General features: G+C 39.9%; 1 protein-coding gene across 2 annotated transcripts in view; it reads left to right on the forward strand.

The window, feature by feature from the left end:
* Positions 1–8,397: 8,397 nt before the first annotated feature.
* Positions 8,398–27,176, forward strand: part of LOC140996005 (spermatid perinuclear RNA-binding protein-like) — a 71,857-nt gene continuing 53,078 nt past the window's right edge. For both annotated transcript variants that reach the window (XM_073466204.1, XM_073466205.1), the window contains exon 1: positions 8,398–8,608. The gene's annotated coding sequence lies outside the window, so the exon portion shown is untranslated. The remainder of the gene's footprint in view (positions 8,609–27,176) is intronic.

Raw genomic sequence — 27,176 nt, forward strand, 5'->3', positions numbered from 1 at the left:
CAGACACTGATGCAGACTGGCGTGCTGTGTTTTACAATGTGTATCAGAAACTGCACAGGCCTCCACAGTCTCATTTGAAGGCTACGGTCCCCTGTGATCTTGTTTTTATTGCAGCATAGAGCTACTGATGAATGATTCGATCTCACTTGTTTTATCCTATCAACCCATTCTCATTTTAGCACCTTAAAGGTGCAATATGAATAACAACTGGCCACCTGTTAACAAAATCAAACTCCAAGCAAATAGGGGGCAGCATATCACCAGAGTGGCTAACTGCTGCTAACTGTATTTTATTTATGACGGTAGCTACTGTAAGCTTGTTAGCTCAGTTAGCCAGAGAGTTGGTGTTTACACCACTGGGATGAAAGAGGTTTGCAGGCCCAGAGCTAGCTGGTTAGCATGCTAACTTTAGTAGATATCTCTGCAACACGATACATAGATGTCTTTGACGTAACATCAAAACTATTATTTCTTCATATTCTGTTGATAATTTTACTTCATTTTTGAATGTTTTGAACTAAAATTCTTACATATTGCACCTTAAAAACAAGATAGCCACAAACACTGTCTTGTATGTAGAGTTTCTATGTGGAATAGATCCATAGATCAGTGAGGAGATATAACAGACAAGTTGCATATGGCAACCACAGATGATAATTCAGTGCACATGCCTAATGGCTACATGCAGCCTTTTAACATCGGTACATTATAACTGAATTAATGTACTGCGAACAAAGTAGACCTTCAGGTAAATCTGATTTAAAACACAAACAAAAATGAGCTTACATGTACAGGAAAACAAAATATTGCAGCACAACTCCAGTGGACAGCTTTTACATGGATTGACTGAGGACAGAGACCCCTGGAAGGTCTGCAATCAGCATTCAGCAACAGGACAGAAGTTAAACCAAACTTTAGTACTGCACATGATTAATAACCACCACAAAATGCCCCTGAGAACCAGATTATGGGGTGAAACCATTTAATTTCATAGTGGGACAGCTCAAAATTGATTAAATTCTGCAATTAAAATACTCTGGGCCTGAACATGCGAATGCTCCCCTGAAGCAAATTTCTACAGTGTTTCACCACTTCAGCTACACAGAGTGATGAGACAGTCAACAGCCTCTGACTCATTCTGATCATCTCACATGTCAAACAAGAGAGAGGCTCAGCTGTTTGTATCTCTTACTCACAATGTGGGAACATACATGTGTTTAGACAGTCACATTGTGAGGACCCACCTTCCTTATGGGGATCAAATGCAAGTCCCCCTAATATAAATAATTACATTTTAGAGTGAATACTTGGTTTAAGGTTAAGTTAAGTCTCTTGGACTGTCATGTGTCCTGTCATTTAACTGGAACTGGCATTTTCCATGGTAAAAAGACACTAATCCTCTATCTGCGAGCGTTTATTATGGCGTATCATTTATTAAGATCTAGGTTAATGAGTTTATTGAGTGAACTACTACTTCAAGATTGTTATTGCTTAGCCCACGAAGCCAACACGTCCAAAGCCTTCAAAGTGCCGCCAGTTTTCTGATTATTTTCGTGATTGATCGACTGATTTTTTTGGTTTCTAAAAAATGCTGTCACAAGCAGCAAACTTTTACATTTGAGAAGCTAAATCATTCAATGTTTAGACATGAAAAATGACAATTATCAAAATAGTTGTCAATTAATTTCTGTCAATTGATCAATCGTATAATCAGTCAGTCAACTTGTATAAATATTGGGTAGATAAAGTTATGACAAAACATTTCATCAGCTCTTCATATGTTTTTTATGCAAAAATCATAATTTGTAAATGTAGTGGAGTAAAAATGACAATATATCCCTCTTAAATGTAACAGAGTAGAAGTAGAAAGTGACATGAAAAGAAAAGACTCATGTAAAGTACAAGTAAAGTAGTTCAGTAACTGTACTTAGTTACAATCCACCACTGCCTAATAAGAAAAGACGGACTCTACGGCCATTTTGTTGCCATTCTTTTACCCAGTCTAAGTATGAAGCTGATTGCTCAATATTTTTGTCATTAAAAAGCATCCATATATCCACATGATTGCAATGAGAGTGAACAAGAGATACCAAGTGTGAAAACCTCCAAAACTTCTGTTTGTGTTTGTATGAAAACAGGCTGGAGGGCTGCTGCAGAGAGGAGGGAGGCTCTCTCCCTCTCCAGTCCACCTGCTGCTCAGTGACGTAGATAGAGCTCTCTCTCTCTCTCTCTCTCTCTCACACACACACACACACACACACTCACCCCTGTAACCCAGCACTTTGCTGATGCAGCAGAACAACAGCCAGTGTGTTGCTCCATCTAAACAGGGTTACTTGAGCACGCAGAGCCACAGAGTGGTGCAACATGACAGATAAGAGTCGTCTTCCTCGCTGCTTGAATGGCTGAGACGGCTGGTGATGCATGGCGTTATAGATAGACGTCGGGGACCTGACGTCTGTGGCGTTAAGCACATACCAGATGGAGAGCGTCAGCGGTGTGTGTGTGTGTGTGTGTGTGTGTGTGTGTGTGTGTGTGAAACAAGAGGAAGCCAGCGTTCAGTGTGAATGTGAGAAAAACAGAAAGTTCGAAAAAGGAGAGTAGAAAAGAGAGAAAGTAAGCGTGTGTTCCTTAATGTTTGAAAAACAAAAACACAACAAAATGCCCTGTTGGAGGCCCTGTGGTAGAGAAACGTGATAAAGTGCCCCCTGTGGGGCCCTTCCATTGCAGTAAATGCGATGCAGTGCTGTATATGCTTCATCACAACCCTCTTGGTGCCCATTTTACCTTTTTTTTAGCCCCTGCCCCTCAGACAGCCTGTGTCCGCCACTGAGAGAGATAATAATGAAGATGTACACACATCAGCTGTCACACATCATCTTCATCAGGCCCGACTCAAGTGCAATTTATAGCTGAAATTGTGTGCCATTATTCACCAGGGTGTTAATTAACACTAAAAGCCAATGAGCGTGTAAATTGCTGCAATTACTGTAATTTTTGACATGAACTAATCTGAAGAAACCGCTGTTCTGCTCATTTGATTAACGTGTGATGTTGCATATGATGCACTTCTTAGTGCATTAATCCTCACGGTGGCCGTGACTCACCAGCAGGCGTACTTAGTGTTACCTGAATTGCCTTTCTGCCTGCTGGGGGACAGCTTTCCTGTTTTTTTGCAACTGAGAGGAGTGGAGAAAAAAAACAAGAGGTGTCACTCTGCTGCTGATTCTTGGAACCGAAAACACCACTCATGGCAGCAAGGAAGCGTAACTTTCTCCTCCTAAATAGACCCAAATACATTTACTAAAGTAAGACATTTTTAAGGTACTTGTACTTTGCTTAAGTATTTGCATATGATATTACTTTACGGATGATTCCTCTCCACATTCTGACTTTTTATTGCGCTAATTTTTTTGATAGCTCTCGTTACAAGTTACTTACAGATTCAGATTAATAATGCAAAATGAAACTAGCCTAGTAATGGTGTAAGACCATGAGCTATTGCTGTATCAGAGTATTTTACCTAAGTTGATTTGAGTACCTATTCACATATCTTGAAAACCGTTCATCTGACCTACTTAACATATGGCAGGTTTGTTGTTGAGGACCAAAGGAAGTGCAGTGTTGAATTTGGTGCAATTTGGACACATTAAATATTTATACATTTTGAATAAACAGCAAGCAGCCCCCTATGACGCAGCAGGGTGTTTGCTTCAGCAGTCTGGCTTCATGACTCTGCAGACTGAAGCTGGGCTCACACGTGATCCCTCTCGCGTGATCTCATGGGGAAGCAGACATAAACAAAATGGAGATTAGTGAGACACATTGCAGTGAGAGAAAAAAAACGAAAGCAGAAGGCTGAACGAGTCTGGAGACGGGGTCAACACAGGTTTTCTGCTCTTGAGTGAGAATTAGAGGTGTGATTTTATTCTCTCAACAGCAGCATGCTAGCTAACGTTAGCCTCAGGGGCTAGAATGTCAGCTTCTCTGGGTTGCCTCTCTCGTTGGTTGTTGTGGTGGCTGGGAAGGTACTGATGTTATCATCCAGATTTTAAATCATAAATATCAAACATGCTTGATATTATTGGAGCGGCCTCGATGAGTCTGTGAGCAGTTCAGGAGGTTTAAAACTGGATCTGTAAATCCTTCACATTACCTGATAAACTGCGCTGGGTTAGGTGTGTCAGCTACTGTATATTTAATCAACAACAGCAGAAGAGAGTTCATTATTGACATGGAAAAATGTTTATATATTTGAGGAATTTTCAACTACATCTCAGGGTTTTCCACAGTATGTGGTATTATTGTTGGTGCTGCTATTGCAAAGACAACTGGATCGTTTCTGTTTTACTCAGAGTCACAAATAACAATGACACAGCACTAAATGTGAGTTTATTCTATTGATTAGTCCATGATAGATTTTTTTTCAAAAAAAGAAAAGGATCACCAGTAAACCATGCCCAGTGGAAGATAAACTGAAATAGAAATAGTGAAAGTGAAGCTGACAGCTGTTTCTTTTTTCTGTATCCATTACAACGTGCAATGAACAATTATATCTAAATGATACGTTGAAGCAGAAAACTTGTCTGTTGCCAATTTCTTTTTTGTTCTGAACTAGTTTTATTTTTTTCCACAAACACATGTTTTTTCATTTAGCAGAATCTAATCAACAAAGACACAGAAGAGTTGTGTTTCTGTGAAAATGAAACTTCAACAATCTTCACACCTTGGCTGTGAATTTTCACACAAATCCTGCTGTTCTTTTCTTGTATTCAAATAAGCTTCAAATCACAGCACACAGCAGGAGAAGTGAACGCTATCTTCGTCTACCTGTTTTCAGATTACTGCAGTACAGTGAAAATCAGGGTGAACATTACATTTGAGCTCCAGAATGCAGTCTTTGAGGTAAACTGTTAGATTAAGACTGTGGATTTCTATTTCAATTATACATGATTTTTAATTAATTCCTTTAATTCCTTTTTTTTTAAAAAATCGATTCCTGGTGGAAGAAGTACTCAGATCAAGTAATAAAATCACAGTGTAGAAATGTATTTATATATACCTCTGGGTAGTTTGATCTACAAAGTGATGTTAACCGCTTACTTTTTTTAAGCTTAAGTCCTTCCTCTGAATGCTGATAAGGTTTTTTATGTGGAGCAACAAAAAGTTCTCTCTTGACGGCTTGAATGCAAAAGACGTTCACTTGTATGTAAAAGTCCCACACTCCATCTTTAAGCCTTAAAATCAATAGTACGCTTAAAGTAAGTGAAGTAAAAAGTACAATATTCCCTCTGAAATGTAGTTTAGTAGAAGTATAAAGAAGCAGATATTAAAATTGTAGTTAGCAGGGTACTTAAAGCAGGCTAATATACTGTATGTTACACAAGAAGCACTCCTGAGTAACAGGATACTGACAGTACTGTACATGCTGACTGTACATACTGACTCTGAAACCTTCATGGTACATCTTATGGCATGGGCTATATTTATATTATTGCACAGGGTCTATAAGGTCAATCAGGGTGTATCCAAGCACACATGCTAGCTGTGTTCATATAGACATGTGCATTGTGAACAAAATGAGACGTCCTTGTACACGTAAAGTGGAAATGAAACTGATTACTAAAAATACCCTTATATACTTTTCATTGGCAACTACAGATACATTTTGAAAGAAAAGTAACATTTTTCATTCTTTGTCGTTTTCATTTCAAGAATGTTTTTGTTGCAAGAGTCATCAGTGTTTTTATGGGTCTGTTTAGGCACTCAAAGCTCTTGGTTGAGGTTGAGTTGATAGTTGTTTTTTTTTTAGACATTCTTAATTTTTCAATATCTGACTTTAAAATCAAAACTTTCCTTGACTTTCACCAAAGTGTTTTCTGCAAGGCTAAACCTAATCACATGCTGCAAGTATATAAATATAATTTTCCATTCAAACTTTAATCTGCTGTGCAATTACAGTGGTGCATGGTGAAAAAAACTCCACCAAGTGAACATGGAGAACACAGTGACGTGGAGATTCAGAGTGTCAACATGTGACCAGGCAGAAACAGTATGACACCAAAGACGGATGACGTGGCTTTCAAAGTAGGCTTTTAGTTTGATACACGTTAACGATCTCTGTGAATAATGTCTAATTTTGTATCACAGTGATTCACACAAAATAGCAGTGACTCTCTTTCAGGCTACTGTAAATTTTGTGTCAACCGTCTCAACCTTGTGATTTATGTGTGTTTGAGGAGCCACAGAGGTTTGAGTGGTTGTTCCGCAGCAGTCTGGTTTTGGCTGCACGTAATTCAAAGTAAACAGAGTGCAAGCACACAGGGTAATGGCACAGCAGTGTTCAAATTAGAGGCTACAGATGCAACACGCATATCTGTCTGCTGCCTTCAGTTTGCTGCAGGCATTTACACATCAGACATCAGCTGAAGGGGAAAGCTTGTAAACAGAGTAAAAATAGTTAGAGATAAATATCCATTCATCTCCGGCTCAGATTTGCTGGCTTTCATGATGCAGCCACATTAAAGTTATGATGTTTGTGTTTGTCACGAGAAGTGTGTATTTTTCAAAAATACCTCCACTTGCACTGCCACATCTGCAGGAAACTCCCATCTCATGTTTTAAATGTAAAAATAACACTTAAAAAGTCACTGGCTCCAGATTCTCAAATGAGAATCGGTTAAATACCAGTTTATTTGGGTTTTAACAGTCATGCTGTTGAAGAAAACAACTAGCTGAATGTATCAACGTAGGCTGTGGTATGTACTTTTCACTATTATCTGACATTTTATTGACCAAACAAATAATTGATCAATCAGCAACTCTGATCACTTATGATAGACTGTTTGCACTTGTGCATACTGAATTGCTTTGTTTATTCATTGCAGGGGTTCCCAACCTTTTTGACAACACGAACCAGACATGAGCTGTAATTTTTCTGGTGGCCTGGGGGGTGGGCGCACATAAATGGCGATTATATCACCCCCTTAGTTCCTACTTGGTTTTTGCAGCCCGGTACTGAACGACTCAAAATCAGTACCAGTCCACGGCACTATGTTGTTTTGGAGATGAAATTTAAATATTTGCAATATCAGGTAATCCGAACTCAGAAATATTCTTCTTTTTTCCATAAGTGAATAAACAAGCTATTCTCATAGGAAAATGTTTGAAGCTAGAAAGGTGGCAGGGTCTACGGAAGCCCTAAAGGAGCATGCATTCATACATTTTATTTCCTCTGTTTTCCCGTGATAACGAGTTAATTTCATTTGTTTTCTCGAGATCTCAAGTTATTATCTCGAAATAACAACTGCCATTTTCCCGAGATAACGGGATAATTTTCTCGAGATAACGAAACTTTGTTTTCCCGAGATAACGATATAATTAATTCGAGATCTTGAGAAAACAAAACGATAGTGTAGTATATTAAATCATTGCAGGAAACATCATTCAGTGTATCAATGTCAGAGGAGCAGGAGCATATCGATCACCGCGTCACATATCTTTTCAATCAAGGCCTGACACAGGCTGAAATAGCATTATGCCTTGCTATTACAGATAATATACACATTTGTTAGCAAGGCTTCAGCTATATCGGCGGGGCAATCTAAGTGAGCCTGATGTCGTCATTAACTACATAGCTGACCAGCTACGAGGTCCCAGGCATTTCCATAATCTCAGGCCTATCATATCACAGTCATTATCTCGAGATCTTGAATTAATTATATCGTTATCTCGGGAAAACAAAGTCTCGTTATCTCGAGATCTCGAGAAAATGATCCTGTTATCTCGAGATCTTGAATTAATTATATCGTTATCTCGGGAAAACAAAGTTTCGTTATCTCGAGATCTCAAGAAAATTATCCCGTTATCTCGGGAAAACGGCAGTTGTTATTTCGAGATAATAACTCGAGATCTCGAGAAAACAAATGAAATTAACTCGTTATCACGGGAAAACGGAGGAAATAAAATGTATGAATGCATGGCCCATTAGGGCTTCCGTAAGGGTCCGCCAAATATAAACAATATTTGTTAATTGTGTTGTCCTTTAAGGTCAGTTTGTGAAGATCTTTCCCTTCTGATTAAAATGTCTTCCTCAAAACTACATAGTGCACCTTTAAACTGCTCATCTTAATATCCCTCTGACCCACCTTAAATCTACTGTTTTCCCATAAGTATTACATGAAATTTCACATACCACATAGAAAATTTCGGTTCTGAGCTGCCATCTCCCTAAAATCTTTGACCCTCTTCGTTGCTGAGGGGACCATCTTGTCAATTAGACGATCTTTGTTTCGCAGTAGCAGGTGGTGGGCGCATGCGCGGCCGCAGCCTCCGCTCCCCCTCGCGCTGAGCGCTGACAGGAGGCTGGCCGGAGACCGTCGCTGCCGCCGCCGCTGTTGTTGTTGTTACCGCTTCCGTCGCCGCCGGCTTCCACTCCACGTTGTGAGCTGCTGTCCGGATACAAAGTGACACCAGAACTGGACTTAATTTCTGTTACGGGAACCACAGACAACACCAACAAAGTGTTTTCGGAGGCTTTGGACACGCTGACCGCCGAGCTTTCTCCTCTCCCGTCCTCCTCCCGGTGGTGAGCGGACTGTCGCTGGAGGTGAGTGTCCGCTTTTTGTGACAGTTTTCGGTGCGGAGGAAGTGGAGGGGTGAGCGGGCTGCTGCTGCCCTGCTGCTGTCCCGCACGGCTCGGTTAACTTCAGCCTCCCTCCTGCTGAAGCTTCAGGACCGTCTGAGTATTAAACGTGTGAATTGTACTTAAGTCGTCGTTTGTTAACGAGGTGGCCGGAGCAACGGCAAGTTTCCCTCCGGCCGACCACCGACTGTGGAGCAACGCTGACCGTCCTGAACGTGGCGTAAATATACTTCATGTTTTGTTCCCGCTAAAAGACAAAATAATCTGTCTTTTCCCCCGCAGACAGTAGCTGCTGTTACAGGTAGCCTAAAATTAAGTTCCCGTTGTCTTGAATTCAAGCTCACCAATGGCTAAACAGCACCTGTTTGTATGTGTTAATTCAGAAACACAGGTAGGCCAACATGCACCTGCACACTGGATGATCTATCACATAACAGGTCGTAGGTCCCCACTAAGGCTTGCAAGTTGGATCAACTATAAGTGCACTTTCCAAAATGACTCGTATAGTTTGATGGTATTTGATCGTGTTTTGATAAGACAAGCCAGAAATGTGTGAGAGGAGAAATAATACAATACCTCTGTTGGTGTAATTTATTATTTGTTCGATGAGCTTAAATTTAAGTGTCAAGGATTTGTCCAAATTGTTTGAAGTCTCTCTTAATGCCATATTCACATGGCCCGTTGTGTAATGTTCTCCTCTTGAATTGTCTGAGTATCTTTTATCAAATGTGTCAGTTTTTGAATGGAGTTTTGCACAGAAGGGACTGCGTCTATTGTCCCCACCTTCTCGATTGTATTCACACTAAGAAGGGATCTCTTCACAGCTTGTATGGACAGAAGGAATGGCTGCAGTGAAAGTAACTATTTCACTGTTCACAATTGGACCTATTGTATTGTATTAACATCGTTTTGGAAAAATCTTTACCTTTCCTTTTAAGACCAGAAACAGGAGGAAAGGAACCATTTCTTAAATCTCTGGTGTTTTCTAGTTTCTCATTATGATATCAGAATAACATTGCTGCATTGCACTACTCAAGTTATTATTAAACCATCTGATGGTGAATGAACGGTCTCAATCTCATCCTTCTGGCTGTTTACATTGGCCGTTTTAGCCAAATCAGGAGGAGGTGATAGACTTGGGTAGTGAGAGTTTCACCTGCACCGGCCGCAGCTTGAACTACAGGGTTGTGGAGTTGTTCTCTCATGGTATCGAAACTCAGCACTTTTTTTGGGGCTGACTGAAATGTGACTTGAAAGTATCAAAACTGTCAAGTAGAGCCGGACCGGCATATCAGCTGGCCGATATTGGCATACCACAGATATATCGGGTATCGGCATATCCATTGTCTGATGTGTGCCGATGCTAAACTTTGGCTTTTATAAATCATAATGCAGAAAAAGAGACTTGGGGTGATTTCTGATCATTGAAATCCAAGTGAAGTTTACTGTTTCAGTGCAGTGATATAAAATATCCCGCGTCTGATCACAACATTTAAGGGGTCATTACAAAAGACGTTTGTTTATTGGTCAATATATCGATAGAGAGCCAAAGTCACGCCTCTTCCAGATTGCTCCATGGAACCTTATTTCAGAAAAAACTTTCTATGGTAGTGAATGGAGAAAGACAAATAATGTTTGATGCCATCTGAATTGAGAAATTCACAGTTTGTCAAAAAATTTATGAAATATAAGACGTAAATGACAATACGTAATGATAAAGACGACACACCCAACAGTCGTGATACTGTCGTTGTCTCGTTGAACTGCCACCGAAACCCGTAACTTAAACATTGTAGAGCTGGTCCTGTATATTAGCTTGCTTGCAGAACTAACAAACTTCCCCTTCATATAACTGCACTTGTCAATATGGACAGTTTAATTGTGATTTTCACCTTTTTTAGTGCCCTTTCTGTGCGGAGTTGGCAGCCATGTTGGTGTTGGTAACGTGTGGAGGCGATGTAGTTTCACTGAGTGGTTTAACACAAAACTAGATTATATTGTACCTAAATTATGACAAACTGAGAGTTTCTTGACTGGAGAAATTATCTTTTAAAAAAATATTTTTTTGTGTAGTTCATGGCACAATTCAAGAGAGATCAAAAAAAATTGTCTTTCTCTTTCCACTACCATTCAAAGTTTTTCTGAAATAAGGTCCCATGGGGTCCACTGGAAGAGGTGTGGCTACTGCTCTCTATAGCAGAATTTTTTACTCCCTAATATCAGTATTAGTATCGGTCAGCTCTACTGTCAAGTACCAAAAGCTGGCTTCTATAGACTGTAGACAAAGTTCTGCTTGTGTTCGTATGTTTCACATGAGAATTTGGGCTTTTTTGTAAAATGAAAACAGGATGTTATAGAAAACATGTTCATAGTCCTCAAAGAGAGGAAACAGGAAAACAAAGTTATTCTCAAATTGTTTGCACAACTCAGATATCATGTTGGAAGCCTGGTAATCAGTCTGAATTTGAATTTCATTTCACTTCAGGCATCATGCTGACATTGACTTGTTTTCGTTTTGGGTGGGGGTGCTGGTTCGGTTATTTTGCCCAGTGATTGTTCCCACTGACGTCATTCTCAGTCGACACAAAACCTGTCAATGAACTGTAAAGAGTTTCTTTTTTTGTGAGTCCAACAGCTTCTGCAGCTGCGTCAACCTCATACACACTCGATGTCATTTTGGGGTTCACTTTTCTCTTGCTATTTAAAGTTGTTCACACGTAAGAAATTATTTAGAGGTCTGTAATGAGGGTATTTATTAGCTCTAAAAGTGAAAGTGATATTCAGGTAATACCAAGACCTGATCACCATGTCAAAATCATATTGCTGTATTGCCTTGCTAAGTCAAATTTATGGTGGTGTTTACACGACAGTCGGAGTTAAGTGAGGATAAACTGAAAGCAGATCTGGGGTCGTAGCTGTTTACACTAGGTCTCCTCCTCAGGTTTTACAGCTTGATGGGGTTGGTTGGTTGGCAGAAAGGCAAGATGGTTGAAGAGACTGTCCCGTAACATGAATGTGCGCCCTGCTTAAGTTTCACCAACACTGTCTAACCCCCACCTGCTCCTGTGATGTAACGTAAACTGCTCTGTAGAAGACCAGCAGCTAAATGTGAAAGAGAACAAAAGGCAGCTCTGTTCTTGCTGTCTATTGACGCTGCTTCTGTATCTGCGTTTCCCACATTTGCCTGCACCTGATAAACACCCCCCTGTGCACCACAACGCCAGTTCAGATTTCAGGCCCGGTGTGCTTGGTAAGCACAGTGAGCACCGGCCGGAGCAGGTGGCTCCTTTGAGACGGAGGAATGTAAATAGAAACGGTAACTCGAGCCTAATGGTCATCCGTGGGCGCCTCGGGACCGGCTGCAGCTTAAAGTGTTGACGAGGATGCACCCTACTCTTGTAAAAGAAGCTCAAGTGTGAGTCTGACATTTTGTTTTCTATTAGAGTTGTCCTGTGCCGTGTGTAAGGAATACACAAATGTTTTCTTAACAGTAAATCCTCAGGACCAGTGTGTCCAGGCAGCTCCCAGCAGCCTTTTTTGTACTGAAAAAACAAGGTTTAAAACTGGAGAGCCTCAACTGTTGATTTGAATGATGTATGTTAATGAGGCAGGCTAAAAGAGTACACAAACAAAGCACTTAAAAATACAACATGTCATTATTGATACCAATGAAATATTACATTTTACTATGTGATGTCCAGCTGGCTGAACAATCACTGGATTAATCTAAATGTCAGTTGACAGAAAATGACTCAGTGGGATTTCTAATTATTGATTAATCATTTCAAGTCATGGGACAACAGATGTTTGCCAGCTGTGAGAGGTGAAACAAATGACAGGTGGACAATGAAAGCTTACTTTAATCACCTCGATGTGATCTATATCCTGCATGCGGTACAAAACGAGGCCCACGATCGGTTTGAATTCCTCTCTCCAGTATCGATTAGACTATTAAAGTTAGATCTAAGGCCATTTTTCAATGTAGAGTTGGATCAGCTTCATTGTTACAACTCTGGATTTATTAAATGCACCTAAAAGTTTTTCGGCCTGAAAACAGTTCAACTTTTTTGGAAGAGGCCCAGATTTTTACCCACTGACTGCTGTGTGCCAACTCCATAGTTTGTCAATTGAAATAAAATAGACACAATATCATAATCAACTCAGTGCAATGCATCCGCCAAGGCCTAACAGTGCCCTTTAATTCAATCAAGCCTAATCCAATATCAAATAAAACATATTTTTATCTTCTAGATCAAGATTGATCTGCATCAAATTGTCTTCACTCATAGATACTACCTAGGTCAACCTTTGAGGTTGACATTGTATTTTGTATTGAAATATCTCAGCATTACCAAGAAATTTGGTGACTGATCAGAGCTGCAACGTCAGAAAGCATCTTGTTGAAGCTCCACAGTTTCACACCCTCTGCTTGATCGCCTTCCAACATGTCTGTTGTGATGAGCTTCTCTGGAGCACCGTCACATTTGCTTTTTGAATAAAGCCCCGGCTGCTGTGGATCACTTCTGGCTCTGCAGTCCACGCAGTGATGGCTGTGATGCCGTCCTTTTGATTCGCCCTCTCAGCAGTATCACAGCGTATTCATGGCAGGGCTATCTCCACTAAGTGAATATCTCAGGGTGTTTGATATTCCCTGTAGATACTCTTCAATTTCCATGATGAAAAACATTTATTCTGGGGTTTTCCATATATTTTCTTGCTTTTCAGCAAGAAGCAACCCAGAAAACACATTTACAGCAGAGGCTCATAGGAAAGTATATCGTCCATAGTAACCATACTGATGAAATTCTTGACCTTAAGAGGCTCTTTAAGAGTGGTTTTAGCTCAATTCTCTGTGCAGGCCAGTCAAGTTCTTCCACACCAAACGGGGAAAACTATTTATTTTTGAAGCTAGCTGTGTGCACAGGGCATTGTCATGTTCAGACAGCAAACGGACAAACACAAACTGTTGCTACTAAAGCTGAAAGGATTTGCTGGTCAAGTTGAGGTCGAGTAGTCTCAAGATAGAAATTAGCTGTTTAAGTGTTTACTTTTTCCTGTTACGGCTTCTCAGCTGTGAGGATTTGTTGATTTTTTTTCTTTGTTTTATGTTATTATAAAAAAACGCTTTTTGACTGTCAGCCTCTTTTAGTGACTCAGTATTCACAGATTTGTAAATATGTATGTATATGTGTAACCTGTATATATGGGGATGTATAGGTATAGGTATGTGTACATGTAGGGCCTATGGGCATGCATGTGTGTATGTATGGGCATGTATGTACATATATGTGCAAATACTCCACTGATATCAGTGAATATGTGTTGCTGCCTTTTTACCTTTTATTTATTTTCATTTTCTCCTGATGTGTTTGTAGTCTGTTTTTTTTAGTCTTTCTTTTTTCTTTTTTTTTTCTTTGGGAAATACGGGGAGGGTAGGGATGTGGATACAAAAAAGAGGGAGGAGGGAGGGAAAGGAAGGAAGGAAAAAAAGGGAAAAAACTGTACAGTCACTCTGTCACTGATAATGTATCAGGATAGATATTTTTGTTGTCTTTTGTGCTGAATTATTGTGAAATTAAAAAAAAACAAGAATTCACAGATTTAACATAATTGAGCAGCTAAGCTAATAGTTGAATTTCATTTATATACAGTAAATGTTCCAAGAATGATAGCTCAGTATCTGTTTATTTGGGCTTCTCTAATTCAAACTGAGACTTTTTATCTTTAAATCTGGGAATCTCAAATCTATCCACATAAATCTGAGTAAAATGCCTTTACTTTCTGCATGTCTTTTGGCCATCTTTAAAGTAATAACTGTTTTATTGACCTGTTTTAAGACAAAAAAATTACATTTTTATGTATGTATTCAACATCATCAGCAGTTGACGCCATAACTGCACAATACCGACCCCAGGTAACACTGCAACCACATGAATTATGAATTGATATTATTAATATTTAGTGGTACGTACATCAGCATATTGTTTACTCATCCTGCTGCCAAGACTGAGCATCAAACTCTGCTTCCCTCTCATGTGTTGGCTCGACTGCAGAAGCTACACCTCGGCAGTGTAACTGAACAGGTCTGACGAGGTAAAGCAGTGAAACCTGAGCAGAGCGGTTCCTGCTGCCATCAGCTCCATCGTCTCTTATTTCACTCACCTAAAGAGCCGGAGAGCTCAACTCATCCGCCAGTATAAGCCTCAGAAAGTAGCTTCATTTTAGAGCCCTGATGATGAGAGAAGAGAAGGAATCCAATCTGGACCAGCCATCTCTCTGACTTTGCCCAGCTGAAATACATACCTCATCATCCGGGACACAGTGTTTCTTTTTTTGTTTGTTTTTTTATGAGAATCCCTGAGGACGTCTCTTCTCCTGAGCTGTTTGATGTGCTCTGAAAACAGGAACCCTGCAGCACATGATTCAGGATGTCTGAAATGCAGTAGCTGCCAGTTGTCTGCTTCTGCCAGAACTGGGACTCGTTTACAAAACCCCTCATGGACTTCTATCACAGGGCCATCAGCTCACATGTTACATTTACTTTTAAGACATGTTGAGGGATCACTTATATCCAGGCTGTGACCACAGAACACACTGTAAATTCCTCCCAAAGCTTTCAATCCTCTACTACTGACTGTCTTTTTTGATGCAAATCAGTGGAGCTGGATAAAAGGATGTTTACTTAATTAATGTTTTTTGCTTGAGTCCTCTACATAATTTTGGCATACCTGCTTCATCAACGCAGTGCCCTAATTGGAAAGAATAAGAAGACTGTTTCTTGACACACTACTGATCTTTGTCTGAATGATGCCAAGCTCATGTTTCCTTTTCAATTCTTAAAAAAGCATTAAGAGATTTATTGCCACTTGGGGTCAGCACAAGAAGCTGTAGACACAAAACTGACATATTATGAGTCAATATACCAAACCTAAACAGTTATTTACATGATAAGCAGATACAGAGCAACATCATTATTCATTTAGACTCATGTTGGTGCCTTCCTTATGAATGTACATCCAATAGTCACTCTCCTTCCAATTCTCGGAAAACATGTCTGGCTCCTTAGCAGCTACATGCCCCACTATGTTCACCAGATTGACTGCTGCTGGAAACAACTGATTAAAGCGATGAGACTGAACCAAACGGTAAAGTTGTGGGCTGTAAAATCCAAAACAAAGAGCTGAAAGATGCTAAAATGTTTGTCTGAGAGGAACTGCAGAGTTAGAGATGATTCTGTGACTTATACCATTTTGATACCAAAGCTGGTGTGTATGTGCGCTTACTACTTAAACTTCTAAAACTTTACCATTTTCAGCAGAGGAGTTTGCCTTTCTGTAATAGCTTTTTTTTTCCTTGTGTTAAAAGAATGTGCCGGAAAACAGGAAGAGGTGGAAAGCAGTATTACGGCCAGTGACAATGCTACAGTGTTTATTTTTAAAATATCTTTACTTCAGCCTCTCTTTTAAACTCATCGCCAGCTGAACTATGTTTAAGCATTGCTTGAATGGAGGCAGATGGGAAACTATTTATATGTTTAAATTCACATTTAAAGTCTTATAGCATCACACATAAGGGTTGAAAATTGCAGCATCCAGTCAATGAATACCCATGACTACTGCAGAGTCATTCGACCCAGGAATGAATGCTCTGTCACCATTTTCCTTTAAAGACGAAAGCTAGATGTTAGTGGGTGTAAGTGGGTTTTTTGTCCAGTGTGAAAGGGGTGACGTTCACTTTAAGTCTTTCACATTACACGTTTAACATTGATTGATTTATAATATAAAGCCGATAAATCAGCAGTAGAAACAGATGAACCAGTCACAGTTTCTACACTCCTAATGCTTCGTTTTAATAATAGATGAGGACATAGTAGTCCATTTAGTTGCAGCTCAGGTCTGTGCTGACTTTGCACCCACACTGAGACATACTGTAGTCTGATAAGTTTTAGAGTTTTATGAGGGTCTTCCTGATCAGTTTAGTAAGTCGAGGATCAAGTCACGTTCAGTTGTAATATGTTTACTGTTCAGTAAAACTGGCTAGTAAAATAAATGTTCAAAGATCAATGAAACATTCAAACTGTATAAAATTTCTGAAAAAGAATGCTGCAGTAGGCGCTGAATAGAAAAGACTTCTTCAGCTATTTTCAACCAAACTGGAAGTAATAGCAGCAACTCTTGCTGAGTATCTGCAGGCAGGAAGACGACACGCTGTAATTTTAAACATCCTTAAATGTGATGTAAATAGAGGAATGTTTAAATTTCTGTTACCTTATGGTGATTTTTAACCTAATGTTTACGTCTCGCCAAGTCATCTCATGTTAAACGTGAGCTCAGTTCAGTAACAGCTCAGTGTGATTCAGTGCTGTTTTCCTGAGCCTCATTCTGACGCTGTAGTTGTCATGTCGCTCGGGACGAACAGGCCCACCTGATTGTTGTCAGCCCAGTAGTGAATCCCCGCGCCAGGCGGCGTCACTCCCTTTAAGATCTTCCGCGCATATCTTTAAGTGCCGCTCAGCTCGTGGAGGACGAGCGCTGCTTGTTTGAGGCGTGCTGAAAAAGACACACAGAGAAGCAGAGCAGCTTTGCCAGCAATTTCACAGGGACTGAAATATTCACGCAGGCGTTTCTGCTCTGGCAACATGAAAGGACGGTCTTCACATCCTCTTCTGTGCTGGCACATTCAGCGAGATCCACCAGGTGAAGGACAGAGCTCGTACACAAGTCTCACAAGTCTGGATAAGCATTAAAAATGGATTTTGGGTTAGACTGATATATGGATTCAAATTTGGCCTTTTATTTAGTATCATGTTGTCTGCTGCCAGCAATTACTGAACATAACTACATGACGACAGAAGAAAACTACAATGAATTTTCTTCTACGCATAATTTTTGGATTATTACCATTTATGACTGATTTTAAACAGGAAAAAACAGAGTTTCTCTTACTGCTGAGTAGCTAGTGGGATCACAGTGGATGAAAGAGCAGCAAAGCTAACGAAAAGGTGAGCCTGATGTTAGTGGAGAGTTTTAGTTTCTCTCTGTGGTCCTAAATCTGTTTCACAGGCTTTTCCACTCTCAGTATATGGAGGCCATGAGAAAGGTTTGACGTAGGTGTGGTGGAGATGGATAACATCTTTTATCGCAGAATATGTCATTTTACTTTGTAATTAGAGTCTAGCCAATATATGAGCGGGTGACATATTGGCCAATATCAGCTTTATACAGATGGTGTATAGACAGGCCAATAAGTAAAAAGAAGTTGGAGATTTGAGATTTGTCTCATTCTTCTGTGACGCAGCCTTGTTGAGAGCCACACTACCAATATTACTTGTCACTGAACAACACAATCAAATCTTCAAATCTAGGATAAGTCTGGAGAAACTAGAAACGCTTAAATAAATAGAGATTTAAAGAAAATCAACTCTGAGGTCGTCTGGGCAGGTTAAAGTACTGCAGGTCAGGAGGAGAGGATGTGTGGTGATAGGATGGTTCAAGGACCTCATGTTTTACAATTGATAGTGGTACGTGAGCTGTGAGAGCGATGAAGTGCAGTCCAGGATGAATGCTGTGCATCCAGAGCTGCACTAATGAAAGCCATTAGTGGACTGTGCTGCTTCAGACGAGACTCACCAGCAGCTTTACCTGAGCTCACTGGAGTCCGGGAACTGCATCATGACCCGCAAAAAGCTCCCAGGGCTCAGCTGAGGAGATAAAAGCTCATTTTTCTTTGTTTGTTCATGGTGTATTTAGGCTCCAACACTGAGGGGGGTTTACTCAGGCTATGTGTCGGGCTGTCCTGGTGGCTCAGCTGGCTAAATCTGAAAATGCTCTTCACATGTCAAAACAAAACGCACCAGCCTTTTTAGGTCAGCTTTGTAAAGATCTTAGTCAGTACTGAACACTAAACAATAGCAAAACAGTTACATTTATTTTTCTTCTCATCGCTTAGTTGTCAAACAGCACAGTGTGTCCCACTGTGCTGTTTGACAACATGTTTAGACTCTACTGAGACCAAATACCCTTAATATTGACATTGTGATAATATTGTTGGGATGACTATTGGTACTTTGACAAAATATTAACACAATGAGATATTTTATACATATGCATACTGCATAGTCTCATATCACGATAACTGTATATAATGTTAATATATTGCAGATTATCAACTCTGGAGACTGTTATCCAAAGGCTCCAAATTCTGGTCACAGAAAATGTCAGTTCATTCTCGACAGAAGGCCAAATTGTGAGAAAAGCTTCTTTTTCAGATTTTCCCAGCTTTGTGTGGATGTGGCTTTAAAGAGTAACTTCACACTAGACTTTGCAGGGAGGAAAAGCTGCGGGTGTGGATGTGTTAATTGCATCGCTATGTTTTTCTTCCTTCTAAAATCCAGCGAGGAGTTGCTCTTTAAAGACACAATGAAATGCAATCTTTACTTCCTTAATGTAATCTCATTGCTAGTTAAACAGGATATTGGAGAGTGAAAGAATATCTAAAATTGTAAATCATCCGGTGCTTTGTCAAATGTTGATGTGCTGGAAGCTGCATGAAAACCACTGGTAGAATTTTAATGAAGTGAATACCTTGAATGTTGGTCTTATTGGTTAGATATGTATGTCAAGAATGGGGTCACCATTATTGATTGACTTTGATTGTGTCTTTAAAATTTGTACAAAGACTGGTGTTTCAGTCTGACAGGAGTTCTTTGTTTCATGTCATCCTCTTCTTGTCTCCTGACTGATCTTTTTTCTGTCTTCGCTGTCAACGGCTGAGTAAAGGCTGAAACTCCCAGAGATCATTTTTAAAAGAAAATTAGTAGCTTTAATATGTAGTGGCAGTTAAATTAGACTGAGAGAGTTGATTCATGACTTATTAAGCTGCCTGGTTTGTGTTTCGTAATAACTCCATTGTGTGTCAACTGAGAGGATTTTGGGAGCCAAGAAAGCTGAGGTTTTTGGACGATAGCTTGACTAAAAAAATGTGTCTTTGTTTTATGTTATTGGATGCTGCGTTTGGCATCTCACACTGAATTTCGTCTTATAAGAGGCAACACCGCTGTCATCAATTAAAAGACTCAGTAGAAAAAATACTTTGGTTTCAGCTTGACAACCATGGATTTTCAGTTCATCCAGACAGGGTTTTCTAAGGGATAGAGAGGTGGTGGGAAACTTTCTTAACTCAAAAAGGAATTTGTAAAATCTTCTCCATACCACTTCCTTAAAACAAAAATAAAACTGACTTTAAAGGTTTTTGCAGAACACATAAAGCACAAGTAAGTTGTTTTATTACATTTGTATTTTGATGCCAAACCCTTGAAAAATGTCACAAAGTATAGTTGATGTCAAAATTTTTGTCTCATGCCAATCAGCACATAGCGTTTGGAGACTTTAAATTTAAAAAGAGTAACTTTTTAACTTAAAAAGAGTCCGATGCTCTGTATTTTAGAGTCAATATAAAACCACAGTGTAGGTGGCTGGTTCATCTCCCTGCCCTCCTGTGTGAGCCTGACTGCTTTAAACTTGGAGAGTGGATTTATAAGTGCAGATCACACCTTTATTTGATACCGTAGGTGTTGTGGCAGCAGTTTTGCTGGGGTACATTGGGGCGAAAACTCTCAGCGCTGTGCTAACTCTCTGCCTGGCAGTGGATTGTATGAGGTGAATGGATGTAGTGATTTGGCTTCAGCCTGTGAAGGCTGGCTGGACTGGTGCCCAATACTACGCTGCTGGATATTATAATTAGCTTCTCACACTGGGACTTTATTCAGAGTTTACAGAGGGCTCCCAGGCAAGTCTGGGAAAGAAATTTCATTCTGTCCATGTATGTCCAAATACCATATGTAAGACTGCACTAAAAAAAGACGGGAATCCTATGTGAGGAAGGTTCAGCCAATGAGGTCAATCTCTGGATTTTTATTAACTGAAAACGTGACATCAGCAGTAGTCAACAAGTGGCAGTCATAGCAACATAGCTCTTTGTTTGGTTTCCAAAAATTCTATTGAATTGCTACTGACTGGGCACTGTTTATTGATTTTCTCGTATAGTAAGTATCTGTTAATCTTCACACTTCTTCTGTAACACCTTCTGTATTAACTTACTGTCAAGCACAAACACTCTTTAAACACTGGATCTTATGTTTCTCTTACCTTGGCTCAACATTAAGATGGATTGAAACAAGTCATAAAGATTTGTGTCTAAAATTATGTTCCCATCATGAAAGTCAGTGCATTATCTGCTTTTGATGATATTTCTTGTTACGAATCATTTTCAGCTGTAGAAAATTGATCCTAACCGATATTATTGGCTGATATTGGCCTATCTCAGATATACTGGTATCGGCATATATGTTGTAAAATGTATGCTGCTAATAATGAATAAAAATGTTTTTTTCACTCAGCTTTTTCAGCCTTGTTACACTGCCTTAAAGCCTAATAACATTTTTTAAAAAATATATTATTTGCCAAATGTCAAATTGTTACTGTAAAGAATAGCGAATAATCATGGAGAATATCTAAAAGAAACCTGTGATGTGGGCAGTCATTTCCTCAAATATAAAATCCTCCAGCAACATAGAGATGTAGACATCTGATGGGACGAAGCAGAGAGGTTTAGTAAGTAACAATGTTCTGTGAGTGCCTGTCCAGGTTGAATCTCCTGTGAGCTGCTCAGGGCAGAGCTCTGAGCGGTCAGCCGTGCACAGTCATATGATGTCTCCATTACCTGGCTGAGACACACACACACACACACACACACACACACACATCCACATACTGCCTGCTGCTTGCACACGCTGCAGGTGACCCGCTTCATGAGTCACTCTGTTCTGATTGGTTGTTAGCAGTGCAGGGAGCTGAAATTGGGTCCAGTAGGTGAACTGCAGCTACACACACATTAAAGTCTCCTGACTGCCTTGTTTGTTGTTGTTTAATGAGTCGATTGTGGGGATGTCCTGACTGTCGGTTTCAGAGGCTTATTGTAAGCAGCTGTGTTTGCTGTATTACAGCCAGTCCAGCTTTTTTTTTGTTATTTGTTATTATTTATTTTTTGCCAGTTCCATCTTGTAGCTGATCCTCAACACATTATGAGCAGCTAACAGTCAATGATGTTGTTTCTCTGGTTGCTGAGAAATTAATGGACTTCTGGTTGATGTTGTTGATGCTGTTTGTTACGGTGTACTAAAGCCTTAGGCTCAATAATTTCCTTGGAAACCTAGAAAGGGCGGCTGTGGCTCAGGAGATATATTGAGTTGTCCACTTATTGGAAGGTGGTTTAATTCCTGGATCCCCTGACTGCACGTCAAAGTGTCCTTGGGCAAGATGCTGAACCTCAAATTGCTCCCGATGGCTGTTCCATCAGTGTGTGAATGGCTGAGCATAAAAAAATCCTGGGACCCTTTGGATAGGAAGCGCTGTATCACTCCTGATGAGCAGGTGGCACCTGCATGGTGGCCTTTGCCATGTATGATTCTGTGGATGAATGAGTGGATGTGACAAGTGATGTAAAGCGCTTGAGACTCTATATATCGTCTTAGATTTTGGATATCGTTATATCGTGATATGGCATAAGAGTTTCACTTTTTCTGGTTTTAAAGGCTGCATTACAGTCAAGTATTTTTTCTAAACATACCATAAACATGTATGTAACGCTGTGATCCTATCCTCTCACTGAAGTTACATAGCGCAGAAACCACTTATAAGGGGGCGGTGTGGCTAAGACAGAGACACTGTTCACCCTGTTACAAGACAATGTTCCATCAAAATTATTTTGAAGCTGTTATTTTAAGGTAAAAATGTTACATAATATTGCTTTAATAGAGAAAACTTGTATGAAAAGTAGGTGTTTTTTTCACTAGTTTGCAAAACAACTGCACACGTTGGCCAGATCAAGAACTGTTCCACAGGAGGTGGTGGTGCTCATATCGCTTTTGTCCTCAGTAGCCGCCAGAATCAACAAAAAATGAAAGTTCCCTGTAGTTGCTTTTAATAAACATCTTTAACAGTATGATATTCAAGTAGTTGTAGTAGATTAGCTTCTTGCTCTGTTTGATGTACAGTAATATGGCTGATAAATAAACTTATCTCTAAGGATCAGTCTGGTGGTTTTGCAAGTTTTAGCCAATTTACTACGGATCATGCAAATTTATATAACTGACTATTTTTTTTAGCCATGTTGCTTTTAAATACATCTAAATATTTTCTAGTATTTCAGCCGTGGTTTGGTTTATTCCCATACAATATGAAAATGTATTGGCATACTTTTTTAAAATATATTTTTGATAAAGATGAATTCAGATACAGATTTCATAAATTACATTTCGTACTGTAAAATGGCTAGAATAAACCAAAACTGTATTCATAAAGCGTGTGTGCATAGTGTACATGATGTCACCCTAAATGAAAGAAAAACCTTGTAAGCAAGCAGGTTGATAGACACCCTCTTATTGTCATCAAACATCCACAGTAAAAATGGTCATTTCCTCCAGAGAGTCATACTGACACACACTCGTAAACAGAAACACACCTACAAGAAAGAAATTTTAACTTAATCTGCTGTACATAAAACTTTCCAGAGCAGAGCCAAAAGTGCTTTACAAACAGTGTAAGGATAATAAAGAAGATGTTATAGAAAGCAATAAAAATGCAAGACAAGCTTCTCTCAGTGCACTAGAATAATAAAGCAGGTCTGACGGAGGGAGCAGTAGCTCTCTGTTCTTTCTCATAATTTCCTGGCAGAAATCTCCCTTTGAGTCTTCGCCGATACAGAGATGGTTTTATCTGGGAGATGCAGAGACTGGCGGTTACATTTCCACTTTATGACCTTATCCTAACATTCACAGTGTTTTACAGGATGTTTCCTCACAGAGAATCCTTTCAGATTGTCTGAAAAAGTTTTGGCATTTGTCCTTTATTCGCTGACTGAATGACTAGTTTGACATTAGACCTCCATAGAGTGTTACAATGTCTGGAAAGGCACCGGTTTAAAAAAACAAAACAATCCAGAGCTGCTGAACGGAGACATTGATCAAAAAAGTGATAATCACACTGAGTCAACAATTTGGTCTACTTTATTCATTCAGTGTGACTGTTGTGACTTATAGCTGTCCTGCATGGTCAAATCTCAGAACTTGGAGATTCAAGTCACTGATCTACTCATGAAATTTGCTTGGGGAGCAATAAATAAATGAACAAGATAACTCACTGAATGTTCCACCTTCTTCACCAGCCAGTCCCCAACTGTGTCTGTCTGCTGTTTGCTGGTTGTGCGCAGTTGGTTTTAGAGCTTGTTTTAGGTTGCTTGCTGCAGCTAGAAAATAGGTTAATGAGTGTAATGATAGTGAACCAAAACAGTCAAGTTGGGGGCTGTAAAACTCAAACAGACATTTAAAAGAGACTTTGTAGAAGAAAACTGTGGAAATTGTGCCATTTCTCAATGGTTTGGCATTACAAGCAACACCTTTCACATGACATACAGTCATTTGATCCATTGTTAATATTCAAGCGTTGATTAGAACAGGTTAAAGTGGCCAACAGGATGTGCTACCATCCGGTGAGTTTGTTTTTTCCAAATTCCTCAAACAAACTTTATAAGCAGATTACTCATTAAAGAGTCTTCTTCCAGATAACCCTAAAGTGTTAGGACACACAGTGTAAAGTCTTTCACCAGTAATAGCAGGGGTTGTTATTTTGCCCAAAGCAATCAGTAGCCAGTGACAGACAGCACAGAAGCTGTGGCAGTGGTGGATAGGAGCAGATTAAATTTTTCATGTCAGTGGGATAAATATGCAGATTTAAAGATAGTTATTTTATGTAAGTCGCCTTACGTCAACCTGTACAGCTGTCTCAATCTCATCTGTGCCTGCTGCCATTTTGTGGTCGTTTTTCTGGCTCTGGCACGGGAAGATGACGTAGACGTTCCTAATCTGGCCTTCAAAGCTCTGATTGGCTCAGTTGTTTTTCACATGTGGGGAACAGCTGTCATTTAGAGAGAGACTATGAGCTGAAAAAAAAACAGGTTACATTTTTATTTCCTAACTGAAGATCTATTTTGAATCAACAACAGTCAAGGCACATGCCTAATACACAAAAACAACCAACTAAAACACACACGGTTGTCGATTTGAGACACACACATACACTGCTGCTGCTGCTTTTAGTAGCACACAGAGATGAGAGTGTTGTGCTTACTTGGATGTTTTCAGGCCCACAGTGCAGCACTGATCCATTAATGCATTAATGAAGGACTAATCCGCTGCTGAAAAAATAAAACCACTGAAGCTGCTGTTTCATAACAAAGCAGCTGTGTTTCCTGATCCCTCTGTGTGGGCGTCACCCAGTCGGGATTTATAAAGTCGCTTCAGGGCCCGCCCGACCTTTACCTCTGCAGCAGGTTCCTCCAGAGACCCTTGGCTTCAGGTGACCATACAGATAGCTGTCTCAATCTGCTGGTAAAACTATTGTTCGGCTCAGATGCTAACCAGTCTGTGGAGAGGTCTGGCATGGCCCGCTCACTGGGTGGAAACAAGCCATGAGTCACCAGCCAAAAGCTTTATGTTCAGATTTGGCAGTCTGTCCATTTTTCTTATCACATGGAGGCTTTTGTACTGTCCAAAACAGGAAAGATTAAAATTGTTCAATTCTGTCTTCTGGTTTAAGCCCGATTGATGCATTTTGCCTCAAAAATTGCACACTTATTTCACTTCCTGCTTCTGTTGAATCAGAACTCACAGACATCACTTATATAGAGATGGAATCTGTGCAGCTTACTCTTACATTGAAGTGTAGAGTCCATAAATTCACTGAAAAATCTGGATCATCACTTCAGATCATGCCTCATATTTATAATATTTAGACGTTTTCTTTCGTATCAAAGTAGATCACCAGGTGATTGTTGTCAGCAGCATGCAGCATGACTTTAATGGTGCAGATAAAACAACTTATCGTCGGCGAACATGTTTGTTGTAAGATGACACGTTGACATGTAAAACAGAGATAACACAATACTCTGCACCTATCCAACATCCTAAGAAGAGTTGCATAGTTTAAAGTACATTCACTCAAGTACAGCACTTCAACAGTGTCCAAATTCCCCTCTCCCACACCTTTCAGATGTGTCTGAAGTTTTTAAACTGACCATAATGCCAACTTTACACAGTGACTGGTCAGGTGTGTGGAAGTGTGACAGTAGGCAGAGTTTGAACTTCTCTCTCAAGCTTTCTTTTTTTTATCCTCCCCAGAACGACTTCTGTCACTTCTCATTTGTACAACTGTGTACAACATCGTGTGTGCTGTTATCCGCATTTGTGCGGGTCATTGTGTTGAGTATACAAAACCACAAAAAAGACTAGGTATATTTAAGTCTCATGATGTTACGGTAGTGCAGGGCTCAGTTGTCGATGACCGCCAGCCATCGAGCGATGGACAACGGCATCATCATCATTCCAGCACTCCAAAGTGGGCTAACCCTGATTTTAGCCCAGGATCTGCTGATCCTACTCTGGAGCAGGGTTGTCCCCTGAAAATAGACTTAACACAGGGCTCAAAGGGACGATGTGTAGTTGTATAAAACTTCTCTCTAACTTTTTCACAAAAACATGTTTATCCAAAATTAAATAAAAGTACATGTCACACTAAGTTATAGAGACAATGCCACAAGCTTGTAGATAGATGAACTGAGCAAAAGCAGCCAATGTTTTAAAGGGTTAAAAGTGGATCTGCTCTGTTATAACTTCTGTTTGTGAAAATACACAAGCAGGCGTCAGGACTCTTCAGCCTCGATGGTGCCTGATATTAGGAGCCGTTGCTCTCCAATTATTACTTCTCGGGAGACCTACATCTGATCTCACATCTCGTCTGAAAACAAATGTGTAGGAAATCTGCAGAACCTAGTCTGAGATACACGTCTTAACAAAGATAGTTATGTCAGCTCTGTCAGCCATCTAAGACACTTTAGAGGGACAAGTGGTTGTTAATTAACTTATATTGATTATTTTTCACACATTATTTTCACTCACCTCATCCATACAGGCTTTTTTAGGCTCGTTTTCATCTCCTTTATCATATATTCAAAATTTTATCAGCTCTTGAAACAGTCACCCTTTTTTCTGGCTGTCATTTAATTCAACATATTATTTCCTGATGTGGAACTGACCCTGACCCTTCTTTTGAATACTGTTTGACATGCTAATAATGTAAAAAAAATAATTTGTCTCAGATGGCTCAGATTTTAATGCAATGTCCTCCATTCTTAAGCTGCTACCCAGGATCAGACTACAAAACCAGAGCATGCTGGGAGATTGTTAAGGTATTTTTTAAAGGTAAACCCAACCATGTCCCTATTAGTACCATCCTTCCTGTCTGAGATACATCTGTGTCCATGTTGCCTTGTGTTGTTTCCTCTGCAGCCCACCCCCTACCAGCTGTGGCTCACTTATATAACGTTTGTAGTCGGGTTTATTGGCTCTGCAGCAGAGTCAGACATCTCTGGCTCTGCGAGGAGATCACAGAGAGTTTGTGCAGCCGATGAAATATGTTGC

This window comes from Pagrus major, chromosome 5 (assembly GCF_040436345.1).
Source record: "Pagrus major chromosome 5, Pma_NU_1.0".
NCBI lineage: Eukaryota > Metazoa > Chordata > Actinopteri > Spariformes > Sparidae > Pagrus > Pagrus major.